At 49.8% G+C, this 21,473-nt stretch overlaps 1 long non-coding RNA gene across 1 annotated transcript; it reads left to right on the top strand.

The window, feature by feature from the left end:
* The first annotated feature begins 11,672 nt into the window (after positions 1 to 11,672).
* On the top strand, positions 11,673 to 20,565 carry LOC132659868 (uncharacterized). The gene is made up of 2 exons (XR_009600811.1): positions 11,673 to 11,759; positions 20,075 to 20,565. It is a non-coding gene; the product is annotated as an uncharacterized LOC132659868 (long non-coding RNA).
* The last annotated feature ends 908 nt before the right edge of the window (positions 20,566 to 21,473 follow it).

Raw genomic sequence — 21,473 nt, 5'->3', positions numbered from 1 at the left:
AATCTAAAACAGAGTGGATATATGGGTATGCATAACTGATTCACTTTGCTATATACCTGAAACTAACACGGACTTGTGAAACAGTTGTGTGTGTGTGTGCTGTGCTCAGTCGCTCAGTTATGTTGACTTTTTGCAACCCTAGGAACTATAGCCCACCAGGTTCCTCTTGTCCATGGGATTTTCTAGGCAGGAATACTAGAGTGGGTTGGCATGCTCTCCTCCAGGGGCATCTTCCCAACCCAGGAATTGAACCCACATCTCTTGCATTGCTGGTGGATTCTTTGCCACTGAGCCACCAGGGAAGCCCTAAAGCAATTATACTTCAACTTTTTAAAAAGACATAATCGTTGAAATGGTCCAACCAGGGAGGATTGCCACTATTCCCCATTTTACAGTCAGAGAAACTGAGGCACAGAGCAACAAAGTCACTCACAATTGATTCAGCCAGTCCTAGATTGGACTGGGATTTGAACCCAGGCAGTTCTTAACAGCAGCACTGGGGTCTTCACTGAGATTCAGCTTGTGTCTCACAAGTAAATTCTCTTGCTTTTGACCAGATGGACATTACTGAGTGCCTCTGCACCTAAAGGGAGTTACACCCCTTTGTTTTACCAGAAGATAGTTCTGTCATGCTGGGCTGCATCAGTGAAAGGCCATTTCTTGCTCTCAGGGAGGTTCTTGACTTGCTGGAGAAACAAGGACATCAATAGCCTTAAATTCTCAGTAATGACAGCAGCCACCTAACCCTGCACTGAGGCGCCTGGAATGCATTAATTCTGCCTGGGGAGATTCTGGAAGGCTGGAAGGGCTTCGCAGTATGTGAAGTGATGCCATGTCCATGGACAGAGGACCCCTGTTGTTCACTTTTATGCCTTGGGACTGCAGAGAGTGCTAAGCATACAAAAGCCAGGAGTGGGCAAAAGATTTGCTCCAAGTCATTGAGCTGAAAGGCTTCCCTGGTGGGTCAGACAGTAAAGAATCTGCCCGAAATGCAGGAGACCCTGGTTTGATTCCTGGGTCAGGAAGATCCCCTGGAGAAGGGCATTGCTACCCACTCTAGTATTCTTGCCTGGAGAATTTCCAAGGATAAAGGAGCCTGAAGGGCTAGAGTTCATGGGGTCACAAAGAGTCGGACATGACTGAGCCACTAACACTTTCACGGAGCTGAAGCCACCACAGTGAGTAGCTCCCACTTGCCACAACTAGAGAAAACTCATGTGCAGCAACGAAGACCCAGTACAGCCATAAATAAATAAATAGGAAAAAATTTTAAAAAGAAAGATATCATCTCAGAGTTCTGGAGATCAGAACTCTGAAATCAAGGTGTGAGCAGGGCCCTGCTCTCTCTGAGGTCTCTAGGGGAGGCTCTCTCCATACCTCTCCCAGCTTCTAGTGGTTGTCAGCCATCCTTGGCATTCCTTGGCTTGCACACACATCACTCCAGTCTGTCTCTATCACCATGTGGCATTCTCCTGTTGTGTGTCTGTCTCTTTCCTTAGAAGAAATGTATAATTCAGTCATATTAGATTAAGGTCCCACCCTACTCCAGTATGACCTCATTTTAACTAATCACATCTGCAACAACCTTCTTTCCCAATCAGGTTACATTCGGAGGTACTGGGAGTTAGGACTTTAACATGTATTTTTTTTGGAGGGGGAACACAATTTACCTTGTAACTCTCTCCTTCCCTTACAGACTGTTTCTTGTCACCTCTTCCTGGGCTGCACAGGGGCCCAGTTAAATGCATATACTTCTCCTTTTTTTTTTTTTTTTAATGTTGCAGTGCCTGAGCCTCAATCTATGTTTTGTTGACATAAAAACGTTGATAAATAGCTACCCTATCCCTGGTGCCTCAGTGGTAAAGAATCTGCCTGTCAATGCAGGAGACTGGGTTCAATCCCTAGGTCGGGAAGATCCGCTGGAGGAGGAAATGGCAACCCACTCCAGTATTCTTGCCTGGAAAACCCCATGGACAGAGGAGCCTGGCAGGCTACAGTCCATGGGGTTGCAAAGAGTCAGATATGACTTAGTGACTAAACAACAAAACCCTGTCCTGAGTATTTTTGGAGATCCAGAAAAATTCAGTGTCATTATATGGGAATACATTGGGCTGCAAATATAAAAATACCTGAACAGCAGTGGCTTAAACAAAAGGTTGCTTTTTTCTCACCAGACAGTCTGGAGTTAGGGCTGCTGGAAACCAACGCCTAGCACCACTTAGATCCCCATGGTCACCTAGATATCCCTCTAGATCAGTTGTGTGATCTTCACCCCAGCTCGTTGCTGTTGTTAATCCCCATTTTATATATAAGTCAATGGCTGCTGCTGCTGCTAAGTCACTTCAGTCGTGTCCAACTGTGCGACCCCAAGGACGGCAGCCTACCAGGCTCCTCCTTACACAGAATTTTCCAGGCAAGAGGACTGGAGTGGGTTGCCATTGCCTTCTCCGATAAGGCAATGGAGGCTCATATAATACGCTCATCCTTCCCTGAACCCCTCAGCCAACTTTGGCTTGGGTTTCATTGGCTAGAAATGTGTCACTCAGCCACATTTATGGCCAATGAGAAGCAAGGGAAGCTGGGCGGGAAGCATAGAACAGGGAATCTGCCAACCAATCAGAGCAAATACTCTGTTAGCAAAGGAAGAAACCAAGAGTGTTGGAGGCAATAAAAGGTTATCTCTCATAATTCTCCCTGCCTCTAGATCTAGAATTATATATTACGTATAATATTATATGATATACAATTATATATATGATATTCAATTAAATATATAATGCGCAATTACATTGTGCACTAAGTATTAATACTAGGTATCATGTTTGTAGACTCACTGAATTACTGCAAAAAATAGTAATAGCTCTTATTTCACGGAATCCTCAACATCTGTGAAGTATATGCTATTATGCGATTTTACAGATGAGAAAACTGAGACTTGGACAGGTCCAGTAGAACCTCTTTTATTCATTTGACAAACAAGTATTGAGCATTTATTAGATCCCAGGTCATTTGGGTACTGAGAATAGAGCAGTGAATAAAACAAAGACTGCCCCCTGAAGTATTAGCCCTCAGGAGGGCATACATTCTGGTTGGGGGTGGGGCTGGGAGGGAAGGAGAGAGGGTACTCAAAAATAATAGAAACAAAATTAGTTTTGGGAATACCACCTAGTGTGGGCAACGCACTGTTCTGGGGGTTTTCCATCTGCTAAGTCACTTATTCACTCAACAGTTGTGTGAGACCGGTTTTATTACTATCCCCATTTTAAAAATGAGGGGATTGAAGCTCAGAGAAGTTAAGTAACATGCCCAAGGTCACACAGCCAATAACTGTGAAGCTAGGGCCCTTGGGTTGCACAGCCTAAGCTCGGGTAAGTAATATGATGCCAGGTGGTGATAAAACGAGTGACGGCAAATAGCCTGGCGATGGCTTAAGTGGGTCCTTCTGAGGAGGTGGCACGCTAGCACAGATATGAGTAAAGGGAGGAGGGAGCCGTGGGGACATCTGGAAGGAACATCCAGCAGGAAGCCTAGAGGTAGGAGCATGTCTGGGTGTGTCTGTGTGAGGGGCCAGTATAAGGGCTTCCCAAGTGATGCTAGTGTTACAGGACCTGTCTGCCAATGCAGGAGACGTAAGAGACTTGAGTTTGATCCCTGGGTCGGGAAGATCCCCTGGAGGAGGACATGGCAACCCACTCCTGTCTTCTTGCCTGGAGAATCCCCATGGAGAGAGAAGCCTGGTAGGCTACAGTCCATAATAGGTTTGCAAAGAATTGGACACCACTGAAGCAACTTAGCATGCATGAGGGGCCGGTGTGGCTCTAGCAACAGGCTTAGGGATTCTTCTACCCAGTTTGCACGTATAAAAGTCTCATGACATAGGTTTTCAAAGTTACCTTCGTTTGACAGATGGGGACACTGAGGCTCTGAATGGTTAACCAAGCTGCTAGGGGGGAAATAGAGGCAGAAAGAGGTGAGGCCTGGATCTGAACCTAGGCAGCCAGATCCCACTGCCTGACCCCATGGGAAACAGTAGGGAGCAAGTGCCAGCAGGCTGGGAGGGCTGCCTGGAGGAGGTGGATGTCACCAGGACCTAGAGGGAGTTGAGTAGGGAGTGGGGTAGGGGAGGTGCTGAGTGGAGGATAGCACTGGAATCCATCCCTGGGGGCAGTTCTTCAAGGGCAGATTTTCATCATGGACCCAGACTCCAGTTCCCCTAGGCAGGATCTGCTTAAAGGCAGGGATGTGAGGTTCATTAGTGCTTCAGAAACCCCAGGAGCCCCCGGGGGGGAGGGGAAGAGGACAGAGGGGGAGAGGGGGATGAAAAGGGCCGGAGAAGGGAGCCATTCTAATTTTGGCACACCTGGCAGGGGGCACAGGGCCACTGAAAAGGAAGCAGCTGGGGTTGGCTGGGCAGGCCCCCGTCATTGTTCCAGCTGGATCCGCTGTCTGGGCTTCAAATGCAAAACCAGAGTAAGGGGGGGCGGGTGGGGGCGCCCGTGGCCTTTGCTCCTCCTTTAACAGACCAAAGGACCCTGGCGGCTTAGCTCTTTTTCCTAATTTAAAGATATTTTCAGGCGTTCGAGAGCTCCCCTATGGTGAAGCAGGAAGGTTGGAAGAGGGGGAGGGGGGCTTGAAACTCTCACCGTGGTTGCCACGAAGGATGAGGAGTAGGCCAGGAGCCGGGGTGGTTGGGGGGCTGGGGGGCACTAGGGTGGAACCCTTGGGAGGGGTGAGGCAGTGCATACTGTGACTTCGGGTCTCTTCTGCCGCACTTTCTCCTCTCTGGAACCTCCGCATGCCTCTCCAGAAGGTAGGATGGATGTAGATGTACCCAAAACCTCCTTCCCGCGGAGGAAAGGGGGCTCTTTGGGGTCAACCCTGGAGGCCTTGAGTTGGGGGACACTGCGGGTATTGCCCCATGCCAGTCCCTGGGCAGGGCAGGATGCCCAGAGAGAGACGGATGGAGGAGGTTGTTCCCTCTTCGTTTGCCACCCCTGGTGCCAGGACAAGAAGAGGGTTAGGAGACAGGCCAATGGGGTGCAGCCACCTCCATGAAGGGGGTCTCCTAGGCTCGAGTCTTGGGGGGGGCAGTGCATAGGAACCAGCCATAAGCCGGGGGTCCGGCTGGAGGGCGGGGAGGAGCCCCGCGACAGCTTGGGGTGGGGCGGCCCTTCCCTCCGCCCAGGCGCCCCTCTGCCTCCGGCTCGCGTTTCCCTCGCGGCCTCCTCGCTCGCCCCGCCCGGCTCACCTCGCTCCCCGGGCCCGCCCTCCCGCGCCCGCCCCCCGCCCCCGCCCCAGCCCCGCGCGCTCCTGTCACTCGCGGCGCCGCCTCCGCGGGCGGCCTCTCTTCTCTGCCGCCTTCCGGTTCCAGCCGTCCGCACCCCCTCGGTACCGCCCTCCCCGCCACCCGCCCCCAGCCCCTGGCCTCCCTCTCGCTCGCTCTCCTCCCTCCCTTCATCTCTGCCCACTTTCCCCAGCAGGAGACAGGGCCGCCCTCGCCGCTCCTGCCGCCCCCTCTCCCCGCGCCGGCGGGCTCGGCGCGGCGCCCTCCCCTCCGCCGGGGCCGCCGCCATCTTGCAGGATGCCGGGGAGGAGCGCGTGCAGTCGAAACAATGCGTCTTTCATGAAGCGCCTCCTGCCCCCGGCCTGGAAATCTGACATTAACGCGGCACTGATTTCCCTCGGAATGGAGGGGCCGCGGCCGCCGCCCCCCGCACCACCTGGAGGCTTGGGCTCTGAAGGGGCAGCCCCCGCAGGTGGGCTCGCTCGGCCGTGGGGGGCGCCGGGGGCCCGGCAGCCAGCCTTGGGCGCTGGTTCCTAGAAGAAGGGGTTTCGGGCGTCTGGCTTTCTAGTAACTCCTGAACTGAAGGAGGCCCCCTTCGGCCTCGGCATTGGCCGGAAAGGGCTCTGGAGACCCGCTTTCTGCTGCCACGCCGTCTGGGACACGTGCCCCGCTCCCAGAACCCGCCGTGGCGCCTCCTCCCCTCCCGGCCCAGTTTCCTTCTTCTCTTCCATCTTGCTACCTCACTCCCATCCTTTCCGTTCGCTGCCTCCCTCATCCTCTCGCATCCTCTCCCCGTAGGTACCCCCCTCCTCGTGCTGACTGCTCCCTCCCCCCACACCCCCTTCCCTGCGTGCTAATGACCACGAAGCCGGCAGCTCCCCGGCTGTTTCCGGGGGAGTCTAGTTTGCAGCCAGGGGAGATGCTGGAGCTACTGGGGGTTGGAGTGGGGAGAGAAGAATTATACTCATAAATCTGGGATAATGACGTTGGTGCTAATGGGGCTGGCAGCCGCAGCGCCCACCCTCCCCCTCTCCGCAAGGATCAGGCAGGACTTCCAGGGTCTCTGAGGAACCATGGCCCCTGTCATCTCTGAACGGGCTACGCTGGGTGTACGGGGTGCAGACTAGTTTGGATCACCTCTAATACGTCTGATCACTGGGTCTCCGTTCAGTTTGCAGCTTGCTGCTTACCAGCCCTGCAGTCCAGGGACAAGCAGGGTCCAACTTAAGGACAGGTAGATTTTCTGGATCTGAGGCCCCCTCCCCTACCCCACCAGCACCCTGGATCCCCACCTCTGGGTCTCCTGAGGTCACTCCACCCACAACCTGACATCTTTCATATAATTGACAAGTCAGGCTTGACTTTTCTTCCCTGTTCCCCATTTCTGAGCTGTGTGACCTTGGGCAAGTCACTTTACGTCTCTGAGATTCTGTTCCCTCCAAGCTGTGGATGGTAATGTGCATGCGTGCTAAGTCGCTTCAGTTGTATCTGACTTTTTGTGACCCTATGGCCGGTAGCCTGCCAGGCTTCTCTGTCCATAATAACCGTCTTCAAACAGAGCCTGCATTCACTTACTTCTTCCCATTTCTGTGTCCCACGCCCTTGTCCTGTCCCTGTAGGATTACTTGGCTTATCACCATTGCCTCTGCCTTGAACTCCCTGCTTCAGCCCTCTCTGCCATCGGGACTGAGTATTCAGGACGCTGCAGTCCATCCCCACGGCTCCTAGATTCAATCCTAATCCTTTGCTCAACCTGCTCAACCTCGTCTGGATCGGATCGCTCTCCCATTTCTTACTCCACTTCGGCCCCACTGAGCCTTTGCGCTATCTGTTCCCCCACCTCTGGGAACACTGTTCCCCCTAGGTTTTGCATGGCTGGTTCCACTTTCGTCTTCAAGCCCCAGCTCCATCTCACCTCCATGGGATCTTCCCCACCACGCCCAGCTGCTCTCCATCCACCGCTTTTCCAGCACCCTCCACCCTCTGATCCTGCCTTGGTTTTGTATTTTCATGGGTGCACTATGCCTCACCACTTGCCACTGGAACACAGTCTCTTTTTAGACCCTGACTCTTGTTCTCATTGTGTCCAACAGTTTCTGGCACCTGTTCGATTTTCAGATATGTGTTGAATAAGTGAGTTAAATAAATAAGAATGTTGTGACTATTTAATGGTATGACTGATGTAAACAGGAGATCCTGGGTTTGTATCCCCTCGGGACCTGTTGATTTGGGGCTTCCCTGGTGGCTCAGATGGTAAAGAATCTGCCTGTGATGGAGGGGACCCAGGTTCTATCAGTGGATAAGGAAGATCCCCTGAGGAAGGAAATGGCAACCCACTCTAGTATTCGTGCCTGGAGAATTCCATAAACAGGGGAGCCTGGAGGGTTACAGTCCCTGGGGGCCCAAAGAGTTGGACACAACTGAGCAACCAACACTTTCACTTTTCACTTCACTGATGTAAAATCCTTGACATATCACAGGTATTCAGTAAACCAGGGCACCTGCTTTCTTCATGATGATGGAACTGGGAAAGGATAATCTTGTTCTTGTGGTCACTCCCAGCCCAAAACCTGGGGAGAAAATTCAGAGTAGGACATGTTCTCCCAGAAGGAAGAAATTTGCAGGAGGAGGAGGGGATGACAGAGGATGAGAGAGTTGCATGGCATCACCAACGTGATGGACATGAGTTTGAGCAAGCTCTGGGAGTTGGTGTTAGACAGGGGAGCATGGTGTGCTGCAGTGCATGGGGTCACAAAGAGTCAGACACTGAGCGACTGGACTGAACTGAACTGATACCTGACGAAGGACTCATATTCAGAATATATAAAGAGTACCTACAAATCAAGAAAACCAAACTGATAGAAGAGTTGAAATGACAGTTATCAAAATGGCCAATAAGCATTTAGGAAGATGCTTAGTGTCATTGGTCATCACAGAAATGTAAAATAAAACCACAATGAAATATCACACTCACCAGAATGGCTAGAATGAAAAACTGCTAATGCTAAGTGTTGTTGGCAGAATGTGGAGAAGCTGGAGCTTTGATGCGCTCTTGGTGGGAGCGTGAAACGCTATAACCGCTTTGGAAAAGTAGCGCTATCTCCTAAGACTTCACGTAACACCTACCTTACTACCCACCAGTTCTACTCCTGGGTATTTACCCCACAGACATGTGAACTTGTGTTTCCCAAAAGACACATACAAGAATGTTCGTAGCAGCTTTATTCACAGTAACCAATTATTATGAACAATTCAAATATCCATCAACAGTAGAGCAAGGAAACAGAGTAATCCTTACAACAAGGTACTATACAACAACAAAAAAGATCAGGCTAATAACACCAGAGGCTGAACCCAACACAAAAGACACAAGGCACAGAAGAAGACACACGGTTCCACTTACTTGAAGTTCAAGCACAAATAAAACTAACCTGTGATCACAGAATCAGACTGGGGGATACTGACTTCCAGGAAAGGGTGTGAGGGAACTTTCTGGAAGAATGGACCTGGCCTCTCTTGAGCTGGGTGGTATATATACACACAAAAATTCATCAAGCTGAAATAAAATCTGATCACTTTACCTTATGCAAATTATACCTCATTCAAAGGGAAGAAAAGGAAAAGAGAAAAACAAAAGAAAAAGTCCCCTAGAGCTATAAGTGACCTATATGCTGAGTGAATCCTGACACTTCCCTCCTCAGATGTTTCACAGCAGTCTTTGGTGCAGACAAAAGTTGGAAAATTTAAGCAGCTGCCCCAGATTCAGGAGGGAAGGCCAAGGGTGGGAGTGCCTCTCCCCCTTGTCCTGGGACTTGGACTTCTAGTCTCCACTGGCCCTGGAGAGTAAGTGGTCCAGTCTCAGAGCAAAAGAAAGCTCTTAAAGTTTCTTTTCTACCCCTCAACTTCTCCAGCCCAAGCTGTGGGTCCAAGCAATGTTTCTGTAGCAGAAACTGCTAGTGAGTCTGGTTGCTATGGCAATGGGGCCACGAGGCCCCCAGGAACTGTTGCTTCATCTCATCGCATGGTGGGGGGTGCTGTTCGCCCATAAAAGTGAAATGAGAATCAGGAGAGGGGAGCCCCCTTCCTCTGATCATGAAAAAGATGCTTCCCCCTACCAGTTTTGCCCCAAACCCCTCCCTGATTTGGCAAGAAAGGTATAAATGGAACTCAGTGGTTAAGAAGGGAGAGGGAGGGGACTTCCCTGTTGGTCCAATAGCTAAGATTCCAAGCTCCCAATGCAAGGGGACTGGTTTGGTTCCTGGTCAGGGAACTAGGTCCCACGTGACTCAACCAAATATCCCACATGCTGCAACTAAGACCCAGTGCAGCCAAATAAATAAACACTTTTTTTTTTAAAGGAGAGGGATGGGTACACGTGCCCCCTGGGTTATTATACTAGCCACCCTGTGAAGAAAGCTGAGCGCCAAAGAATTGATGCTTTTGAGCTGTGGTGTTGGAGAAGACTCTTGAGAGTCCCTTGGACTGCAAGGAGATCCAACCAGTCCATTCTAAAGGAGATCAGCCCGGGTAGTTCTTTGGAAGGAATGATGCTAAAGCTGAAACTCCAGTACTTTGGCCACCTCATGCGAAGAGCTGACTCATTGGAAAAGACTCTGATGCTGGGAGGGATTGGGGGCAGGAGGAGAAGGGGACGACAGAGGATGAGATGGCTGGATGGCATCACCGACTCGATGGGCGTGAGTCTGAGTGAACTCCGGGAGTTGGTGGTGGACAGGGAGGCCTGGTGTGCTGCGATTCATGGGGTCGCAAAGAGTCGGACACGACTGAGTGACTGAACTGAACTGAACCCGCTCCCACCCGCCACCAGCTCCAAGAAAATCCCAAGAAAATATATGTCAGTAATGCCTAATGCGGCTCCCGTTAGGCGTTACTGACAAATATAGTTTTTCTCCAGCTCTGACATTCTTCCATTTTTTTCGTCTGCTCTTTTCCGTGGGAGTTATGGGGTGGTGGGTAGAAATAGCACTGCATTTGGTAAAGGAAGGTCAGGGGTCCAGCAGCCTCACTGTGGGGCCTCAGCTCATTCTTTAACCTTCCTATTTCCACTTTCACGAAACTGAATCTCTAAATCCTACTTTATAGTGTTATTGTGAGACTTAAGTGGATTAACACGGGAAAAGCGATTAAACAACTTGTAGTACTCAACTGTCACTCAATACGTCTGTTACTGTTTTTATGTTCCTGGTCCTTTTATGTGTAATGATGTAGGTTAACTCTCACAGTGACTTTGTGGCATAGCCATGATTATACCCATTTCATGGATTAGGGAACTGAGGTTTGAGCACTCTTGGAAATGAGTGCATTCCCCAGATTCTCAGTGATCCTGGACCCTTGAACCACCCAAGCTGACGGCTCTAAAATGGACCCATGGCCCCCCACTGAGGGTACAGAGAAGGGCTGCCTGCCCTCTGCCTCCTTCTCACTTCCTGTATGTTAAGAGTCACAGCTGCTTCAGGACTTGTGTCTGGATGGCCTCCTGATCCTATCCCTTGCTCTTTTACATTCCAGAGGGCATATGAGGTAGGATAAATTAGTTCCCATGTGGCCTTCAAGACCCACTTTCAGGACTCCCCTGGTGGTCCAGGGGCTAAGACTCCAGGCTCACGAGGCAGAGGGCCTGGGTTCGACCCCTGGTCAGGGAACTGTATCCCACATGGCTCTACTAATTCGTACGACACAGCTAAAAGATCCTGCATGCCTCAACTAAAGATGCCATGTGCTGCAACTAAGACCCGGCACGGCCAAATGGAAAAAGTGCCCCACTTTCATTCCCTCCATCGAGCTTGGGAGGCTGGAGTGGATCGGAGTCTCCTGGGTCCTCTGGCTTCCAGCGGATTCAGGAGGTACCCAGCAGGTGATGGTGGATGGGAGAGGCGGGGGGATAGCTCTAAGCCTGTCCTGCAAACTGGTCACTCCCCTGACCAGAAACCACTGCTCCCAGGGGTGGTAATGTTTCCCCAACTTCACGGGCCCCAGGTTGCATGAAGGAACTTTTCCTACAGCTTCCTTAAACTTTTTTTAGCTACACCATGAGGCCTACAGGATCTTAGTTTCCCAACCAGGAATTGAACCTGTGCCCCTTGCAGTGGAAGCTTGGAGCCCTAACCACTGGATCTCCAGGGAGGGTCTTTCCTGAATCTTTATAACAGACCTTAAGTCACATCCCTAAATTTCAGAGGCTGCTTTCTGTGCGGTTATTGTTCAGTCGCTAAGTCATGTCCGACTCTTTCCGACCCCATGGACTGCAGAACACCAGGCTTTCCTGTCCTTCCTGTGGGGACCCTAACCAAAGAGGCTTCTTCCTCTTGAACTTTCCTCCTACCTATATTTAGGGAGAATTTTTTAATATTTGGCTTTTTTCTGATTACAGGCAGGAAACACACTCCGTGTATACCAGAAGACGATAAATTCTGCCTGAACTTCTGGCCTTGAGGAAATCACTGTTGATCTTCAGGTGTTTATCCTTCTAATCTTTCTCAGGGCAGGATTTGGGGTCAGACAGAGCTGAGACTTGTCCCAGCCTGACCACTATATGCTGGGTGACTTTGGGGAAGTTTTCTTCACTTTTCTGAGCTTCCATTTCCTTCTTTAAAAATTGCATTATTATAGTACCCATTCCATTCAATTGCAGAGACGTACAAATGCTCCGGAGCTGATAGATGTCAGCTCTTATTACTTATATCAATGTTATAGGTAGTTTTTCAAATCCCCATTAGGCTTTCTGTAAATCACAGGATCTTAGTCCTGCTTTTTGTGGCAGAAACAAGTTCTGATCTTGTTCAATAGCCCTCCTCAAACCTCACAAGGTTGTTCCTAGGCTGCCATGCTTTTTGAGATTTTGTGTCTGTTTTCGTAGTTTTCACACTGGCCTCCTCAAAAATTCAAGTTAATATTTAAGTGACAAGTACCACGCTAGACGCTTGAAAGATACACCTTTCAGTAACTCTTATGATAACCCATTTTACAAAAGAAGGAATCCAGGCACAGGCAAGATTTCCTCCCATCTCTTGCCTTCATCACTGTTGGTTTGTCCACCTTGATCAGTTCCCTTTGCTCATTTAACATAGCTAACTATTATGGTAGTTATTATTGTGTCTAAACTATGAGTAAATAGGCTATATGTCAGGGCCACAACCATGAGTCCAATTCATCTCCACAAAAAGATACTGACCACTCACCCCATGCTGGTCTTTATGCTTCTCAAGATAAGATTAATGGGATCCCCATCTTCCTGGAGCTTATTGACCTTCTGGGTTATATGCTTTGGCTGGTAGTATGTGCTTCATTGCCTAGTTACTTTTTCCTTTCATCTGGATGCTCAGCTGACTTCTAAGTGGTTAAAGGTGCCATAAAAATGACTGGGGACGATACGGTGGTATTATTGGTGTTACCTTGTCTAGCAGTCTGAGCAGGTCAGGGGATGGGGAGAAAGTAAAAGAAACTGTAGTTTACAAGGGTGGGGGCCCAAGCTTTGTTCCCAAGGGCCTGGATTTGAATCCCAGATTCATCATTTACTTTTTTTTTTTTAATTATTTTTATTTTTGGTTGCACTAGGTGTTTGTTGCTTTGTGGGCTTTCTCTAGTTGCCTCGAGTGGGGGCCACTCTCTGTTGTGGTGCTGACTTCTCCTTGCGGCAGTTTCCTTTGTTGTGGAGCACAGGCTCTAGGCGCATGGACTCCAGTAGCGGCAGCATGCAGGCACAGTAGTTGCGGTTCAAGGGCTCTGGAGCGCAGGCTCAGAAATTGTGGCGCACCAGCTTAGTTGCCCTGTGGAGTATGGGGTCTTCCCAGACCAAGGATAGAACCTGTGCCCCCTGTACTGACAGATGAATTCTTAATCACTGGACCACCAGGGAGCTCAGTTCAGTTGCTCAGCCGTGTCCGACTCTTTGCGACCCCATGGACTGCAGCACGCCAGACTTCCCTGTTCATCACCAACTCCTGGAGCTTACTCAAACTCATGTCCAGCGAGTCAGTGATGCCATCCAACCATCTCCTCCTCTGACCAGGGAAGTCTTCATCATTTACTGGTGATGTGACCTTGGACAAGCTCCTTCACTTTTCTGTGCCCCATCTGAAAAGTAGATATTGTGTTAGCGACTGCTCCCAGATTGTGGTCAGAACTGAGAAGCTAACTAAAGCTTTCGACAAGTAGCAGCACACAGCAAGCACCCAATAAACGATAGTGACTATTCGGATGATTCCCTCCAGACTACCTCAGGAGCATATCTGGATGGAAGACCCAGATTCTGAACCGAAGGCTGGTGTGGAGGAGTAAGGAGGGAGCCGGGACTCCAGCCCTCGCTTTGGGGGGCTGCTTGAGTACTTGGGTGGGGGTGGGGTGGTACTGTGGCCCAACCCTTGCAAGCCTGTTAATTACCTCTCAGGGTCACGGGTCTTAATGAGCCCCTCCAGGGGATCTTGGCCCAGCTCTCTATATATTGATCTCATCTAATCTCTCAGCAGGTGGGCGGGTCTCTAAATCCTCCTTAACTCTCCTTTCCTGCCCTTTCTGGGCAGGGAGGCCCCAGGCAGGGTTTAGCTTGCAGGAATCAAACCTGGAAAGCCTGGGAAGCTTTGAGGTTGGGGGAGCTTCTCGGCCCCCTGTAACAGAGGAGGGGCAGTGTGGGGTGTGTGTGTGTATTTATATATATATATATATGAACCCCCTGGGAAGGGCAGGTGGGCACTTCTTTCCCTCTGCCTGCCAGCGTGCCAGGACACTGCCCATTCCTCTCCCCATCTGGGAATCCACCGATGTGGCTACAAAGCCCAGGTAAAGGGCCCCTCCTGGTCAGGCTGGCCGAGGCCTCCCACCATTCCCACAGGGACTGGATGAGGATTTCAGAGCTGGCAAGCTGCACTGCTCTGGTGCCTCCTTGAAGCCGAAGCTGCTGGAGGAAGCCTCCTGGCCCAGGAGCTGCCTGGCTGGGCCCTGTTGGTGTAATTAGGCTGTGTCCATGGAGGGCACCTGGACTTTCACTAGAGTTGCCGGTGCTTTTTGAGCCCTTGGGTGATGTCGACCTTTCGGGGGGGCTACCTGGATGTCTAGGAGGCCTCAGTTCCCACTTTGGAAGGGAGCTCCGGTTGGGTGATGGGAAAACCGGTACCTCTGCGTGATTGCTGCTCTCACGGTCTGGGTTGAGGGGGAAGGTTGTGGGAGGCTGGTGGGACACGTGGGGGGCTAGTTGGGGACACAGGGGCAGCCCTAGAGAGGCAGGCTGGTGACATTTTTAGAATATTAATTTTATTTTTTGGCTGCGCTGGGTCTTCGTTACACAGACTTTCTCTAGTTATGGTGAGTGGGGGCTACTCTCTAGCTGTAGCGCTCGGCTTTCTCATGGCTGTGGCTTCTTGTTACAGAGCTTGGGCTCTAGGGCCTGTGGGCTCCAGTAATTGGGGCTCGAGGGCTTAGTTGCTCCTCGGCACGTGGGATCTTCCCGGACCAGGGATCGTACTCGTATCCCCTACATTGGCAGGTGGATTCTTAACCACTGGACCACTAGGGAAGTCCCTGCAGACATTTTTACAAGCTCCTTAGACAGAGCAGCCTGGGCTTGAATTCTGCCTCCATCCCTTTCTGCTGGCAGACACTGAGCGGGTGACTTTGCCTCTGACAGCCTGTTTCCTTACCTGTGATCTGTCACTTCCTCTATTTGGGTTGAGAACTGAGTGAGTGAAAGGATTCGGTTCCAAGTGAATCAAGAGAAAAGGATGTCAGTCGGCAGATACATGAAGGACAATGGCGGGTATGGCAGACTCCTGCCTCTTGGAGGTTCAGGGCTGCAGGCTGGAGCCAACAGGAACACTTGCCCTTGCCCAGGTAGCATGGATGGTGTGGGGGTGGGGTGTGTCTCTGTAGGGTTGGGGGTGCCTGTTGGCCCCGGGCAGGCTCCAGCTCACCTTTCCCAGCCCAGAATACATGATGGAACTCTATGGTCTTGTCCAGGTTCAGGATCAGGCACAAGCATGCCCTGACCTGGACCTCAGTGATTGGACATCCCTGGGACACACCTGGGGCACACCTGGAGCGTACCTTCCAGGCTTCTGGCCACTAGTCCATCTCGATCCTGCTCAACCAGTGTCAGAAGGACAACAGGCATCTGAATGGAATCACTTTTCCTGCTGAAACACAAAATTGGGAACACGCACAGGGTGCTCACAATGGGCCAGGCCTGATCCTCAGCACTTCACACTCATTATGGACTCACAACAGCCAGTGCTGCTGGCCAAGAATGGTGCTTCCTGCCCATCTTGTGGGTGAGGTCATTGACTAGTTCTAACCAATGAGCTTCGAGTGGAACTGACTCACATTATTCCCATGCTAGAGCATCTAACTGTCTGTGCAGGAACTTCCAAAGCTCTTATGTCCCTCTGGTGTGACAGCCAGAAATGTTCCAGAATGTTCCAGAATGTGAATGCTCCACTAATGACTATGATGTGCAAAGCCTCCCCTCAGTGACCCAAAACAGACATGAAACATGAGTGAGAAATAAACTTTGTGATTTTCAGGCAGAGACATTGGATTTTTTTTTTTGTTTCTGCAGCTGGGCCTAGTCTTGCCTAACGGTTTGAAATTACACCCCCATTTTACAGGTAAGAAAACTGAGGCAAAGTTTAAGTCACTTGCCCTTAGTCACACAGCTGGTAAGTGACACTGTCAGAGACAGTGTCTTAGCAACCTGACTCCAGGGACTCTGCTCTGATTTCTAAACTGTCTCTCTGGGTGAGATGCAGTCATCCTGGGGACCAGGAATGTATGGAAAGTTCATAAACCACAGTGGATTCTGGGTGGGGTTGTTTCCTCCTATCCTGTTTCCTCTGACGGGATTTTCATTTCTTTCTCTCATGAGCACTGGCTCTCCTGGAAGGTTTGGCTCTATCAAATCCTCTGGGGGAGACACAGGAGGCTGGGTAAAAGGACAGGGAGCTTTCTCCTCCCCAGTACTCACTCAGAAAGTTTAATTCATTTGGCATAAACTTGACCTTCTGGGGGCCCAATCCTTCCAGTCCTAGCAGACCTCCACTTCCTTCCCCACCCCCTACACCTTCACTGTGGGAGCCCCAACCCTTCGTCCGCTGCTGCCTGTATGAGCTGGTGATCAAGTATTACAGGGGAGAAGATTTCCGAGGCCAGAGAGCAGAGCTCTGAGCTGAGGTTTTAGAAATATCCTTTCACCTCTCCACCCAGCCTGCTTCCCTTCCTCTTTCAGGGCCTGCGAGGTCCTCCTGAAGCCCCCAGAGAACCAGAACCATGCCCCCATCTGCCCTCAGAGATTCCCAGGGATACCTAGCTAGGCAGGGCTCAGGACACCTCTATGCCAACCTCAGCAACTCCTGCCCTGACCAGTTAACTCAATACTTACTCTACATTAAATACCAATTGGGCCAATTTTCTGCTGTAATTAAAACCTCAGCAGATGTGTTCCCTGCTCATCAGTGATGAGTTTATTAACGTCCAGCTCTGAAGGAATGTGGGGCAGAGAGAAAAGCAGAAAGGGGCTTGCTCTGGTACTGAGAGAGTAGATGCTGGGAGAGGCTGAGTTTGAAACTGTTCTGTCTCCTTGGTTGGCTCCAGGCAGGGGGCAGGCAGCCGTGTTTACGAAAGTGTCTGCATCTCGGGGTTTTCTGTTTCTACAGTGGAAACTCGGAAATATCTGCCCTGCCCCTCTTATCTGTTGCAAACCTGGGCCTGCCGTATATAACTGATCCTTTTCTGAAAATCACAGCTTCTTGACTACTGACAAACAGTGTGTCTGGAACCTGTAAACACAGCCCCTTATAGCTCAGCAATCTGGGCTTATTTGTTATGTAGTATAACCTAGGCTGTCCTGACTACTACATATTATAACTCCACTTACAGACAGTGAAACTAAGGTCCAGTTTGCTTACTAATATAGGAGAGACCAAGCTAGTTCTTGCCAAGGGAGCCTGGAGACAGACCTCTGAGTTGGATAAGAGAAGCAGGCCAGGTTAGTCCTCAGCTCTGCTCAAGGTGAGTAGTTCACGACTGCTAGTGGGTTGGGAGCTCACTGCCTAGTACACTCGTGGCAGCTCAAGCAATCAGCTCCTTCTGATCATCAGAGAGCATCTGCACAGTGGAGCACGATTCAGCCCCAAGAAGTCACTCTACTTTTTTTTTTGTAATTAGGAGATTTTATTTTTTTAGAGCAGTTTTACGTGTATAGGACAACTGGACGAACAGTGCAGACAGTTTGCACCTGCCAATTTCTCCTATTATTAACATCTTGCATTGCTGTGATACATTTGTTGCAATTGATGAACCAGTATTGATTACTAACTAAAGTCCACAGTTTACATTAGGGTTCACTCTTGCAAGATGTCACAGATCCACCATGAAAGTTTCATACAGAATAATTTCACTGCCCTGAAAACCCTCCTGTGCTCCACCTACTCATTCCTCCCAACTCCACCAGAACTCCTGGAAACGAGTTTCTTTGGACTGCCTCTATACTTTTGCTTTTTCCAGGATGTCATGTAGTTGGAATCAGAGTCTACAGCCTTTTTAGACTGGCTTCTTTCACTCAGTAATACATTTAAGTTTCCTCCATGTCCTCTGGCAGCTCCTTTCTTCTGACCTATGAATATGGCTCCATTCTTTACCGTTCAACATCTCCTTCATCACCAGGGCTCTACTTTGTTGCCCAGTGTTTGCTCCTTTTGTAGGGAAGACCCCAATTTAAGAGACAACTGGGGAGGAAAACCTCATGGAATAAGGAGGCTGTCTTGGACATCTGGAGTGGAATCCGATCCCCACCATGGCTCAGGATCACTTCCAGCTTCTTGCTCTGAATCCTTCTTGTCACCATCTCCGTGTTTCACCTTTTTGGGGTGTGCCGGGGTGTCTACTAGCAACTCTGCACCTCTGGGAACTACACATCTAAAACTCCACTGTCAGCAGCGTTATAGAATGCAGTCTACAATCAAGAGGCATTCATGCAAGATTGGTGAGACAGGAGAGAAACAGGAGCCATCCCTGCTCTGGTTGGGGATGCTCTGAGCGTAACGCGGGGCTTGCAGATGACAGTTGTGAGGTTTCTTCTGGGCATCATCCTCAAACACCCGCTTTGATGTTGAGGCTGGGAGTTGAAAAAGCTGGCTTGAAACTCGACATTCAAAAAACTAAGATCATGGCATCCGGTCCCATCACTTCATGGCAAATAGAAGGGGAAAAAGTGGAAACAGTGACAGAATTTATTTTCTTGGGCTCCAAAAACACTGCAGACAGTGACTCCAGCCATGAAATTAAAAGACGCTTGCTCTCTGGAAGAAAAGCTATGACAAACCTAGACAGCATATGAAAAAGCAGAGATATCACTTTGTCGACAAAGATCCGTATAGTCAAAACTATGGTTTTTCCAGTAGTCATGCACAGATGTGAGAGCTGGACCGTAAAGAAGGCTGAGTGCTGAAGAATGGATGCTTTTGAATTGTAGTGCTGGAGAAGACTCTTGAGAATCGCTTGGACTGCTAGATCAAACCCGTCAACCCTCAAGGAAACCAACCCTGAATATTCATTGGAATGGCTGTTGCCGAAGCTGAAGTTCCAATATTTTGGCTACCTGATGTGAAGAGACAACTCATTAGAAAAGACCCTGATGCTGGGAAAGATTGAAGACATGAGGAGAAGGGGGCAACAGAGAGCAAGATGTTTAGAGATGAGATATTTAGCATCACCGACTCAATGGACATGAATCTGAGCAAACTCTGGGAGACAGCGGAGGACAGAGGAGCCTGGCGTGCTGCAGTCCATGTAGTTGCAAAGAGTTGGACATGACTTAGCGACCGAACAACAACAATTCTCCCTGGTTCCTGTGGGCTCTGCCTTCTTGGATGCTGGCAGGTCTTCCTCTAAGCCTTCTAGTTGTTTGGCAGGCGGATTTCCAGCAATAAATCCCTTCCTGTTGCAATACCTAGAGCGGATTCTGTCTTCCTAGGCTGAGCCTATCCAGTGCAGTGGGACCCTGGGGAGGATGGACTATTGGACCACTGTAGGGAAGATCTGCAGCCTGGCCGTTCACATGCTCTCGTCACTCAGTTCCTGGGCCTTTTGGGGGTCACCTTTCCTCTGCCTGTAGCAGGCATCAGAACAACGCACAGAAAAGTCTCAGAGCGCACCTCATCCCTACCTTTATAACCTCCTTTACAGGGCCCTTATCCACCCAGTCACTGAATGCTGGGTTTGGGGTTCTCCATCTCTCTGCAGACCACCCTTCCATGCCATGTGTTTAAGTCATGACTGCTGTTCTCCAGATATTTCCGGTTCTCCCCATCCCAGGCAGAATCACATTTCCTGGCCCCCTTGAAATTAAGTGGGTCCACATGATGAGTTCTGGCCAATGAATTTTGAGCAGAACCAACGTGTGCCACTTCTGGGCTGGATCATGTCCTTTCCTGTCTCCCTTTCTCTTCTTTTTTAAGAATATTTGTCATTGGATTCAGAGCCTGCCCAGATAATCCAAGATAATGACTTCATCGCAAATCCTGAACTTAATACATCTGCAGAGATCCCTTTTCTTTTCTTATTTTTGGCTGTGCCATGAAGCATGTTGGATCTTAGTTCCCCGCAGGGATAGATCCCATGCCCCCTGCAGTGGAAGCACCGAGTCCTAACTACTGGACCACCATGGAATTCTCTGCAAAGATCCTTTTTCAAAAAAAGATCACTTCATAGAGTCCAGGCATTAGCACATGGGTGTATCTTTTGGGGGTCACCATTCAACATACTATTATTATCTCCATTTTACAGGTGAGGAAACAGAAATGGATAGAGCCCAAGCATCTGGCTGAACATCATACAGCCTGCAAGAAGGGAGGGAAGCACGCAAACTCAGGCAGTCAGTTCCAAAACCCGGGCTCACAGCCACCACTCCTGTCAAAGAGAAAGCAGAACTAAACTCCTGCTCTAACGGATTTTCAGTTCTGGTGCAGAAGGTGAAAACAAATAAGCAGATAAGTGGATATACAACGCAACATCAGGGAGAGCTGTGAAGAGACATCGAGCAGCGTAAAGAGCGTGAAAAAGAGGCTTTCTTTTGAGCGTCTGTGGTCAGGAAAGCCTTCCTGGAGGAGGTGGCAAGAGAGAAAACCTGAATGAAGCATCGGAGGATGCCACACAGATATGTGGGTGGAAGGGGATTCAGAGACAAAAAAGCAATGAATGAGTCCAGAATGGGTCTGCCTCCGTCTCCTCTGTGCCCCCAGCACCAACAGCAAAGTAAAACGCCCATTGTGTGTGTGCTCCGTCATCTCTGACTCTTCTGTGACCCCCTGGACTGTAGCCCGCCAGGCTCCTCTGCCCATGGGATTTCCCAGGCAGGCATACTGGAGTGGGCTGCCATTGCCTCCTCTAGGGGATCTTCCTGACCCAGGGATCAAAACCGCCCCTCCTGCATCTCCTGCATTGGCAGGCAGATTCTTTACCACTGAGTCATGAGGGAAGTCCAGCCATTGAGCACTTGAATCATGGTTAGCATGACTGAGGGATTGAATGTTTAATTTTGTTTACTTCAAATGAATTTAAGTATAAATAGCCACAGGTGGCTAGTGGCTATCATCTTGGACAGTACAGCACTTGACCAGAGTTAAGTTAAGGCCCCAGGCCAAATCCAGTGGGCCACTTGGTTTTTTTTTTTTTTGGCCATGTCCAGTGGCACGTAAGATTTTAGCTCCCTGACAAGGGATTGAACCTGTGTTCCTCACAGTGGAAGCATGGTGTCCTAACCATTGGACTGCCAGGGAAGCTCCCCACTTGGCTTTGTAAATAAAGCTTTATTGACACGCAGAGATGCCCATTCTTTACTTGTCTATGGCACCATAAAAGGGCAGAGTTGGGTCTTTGCTACAGAGATCGTGTCGCCTCCAAAGCTGAAAATATTTACTCTCTGATCCTTTACAGAAAAAATTTCCCCACCCTTGTTCTAGACTCTCATTTAGTCATGAGCAAGTCAGCTCTATGATTGAGCAAAGGCTTCCTTCTCTGAGCCTCAGCTTTCTCATCAGTAAAGAGGGTGAGTGGTTCCTACCTATTACACCAACTTGAGCAGTTAAAACTGGATGCTCGGCTTCCCTCGTGGCCCAGTGGTTAATACTTTGTACTTCCAATGCAGGGGGACAGGTTTGATCCCTGGTCAAGGAACTGAGATCCC

This window comes from Ovis aries, chromosome 5, assembly GCF_016772045.2.
Source record: "Ovis aries strain OAR_USU_Benz2616 breed Rambouillet chromosome 5, ARS-UI_Ramb_v3.0, whole genome shotgun sequence".
Classification (NCBI taxonomy): Eukaryota; Metazoa; Chordata; class Mammalia; order Artiodactyla; family Bovidae; genus Ovis; species Ovis aries.
This window is presented reverse-complemented; position numbering and strand designations above follow the sequence as displayed.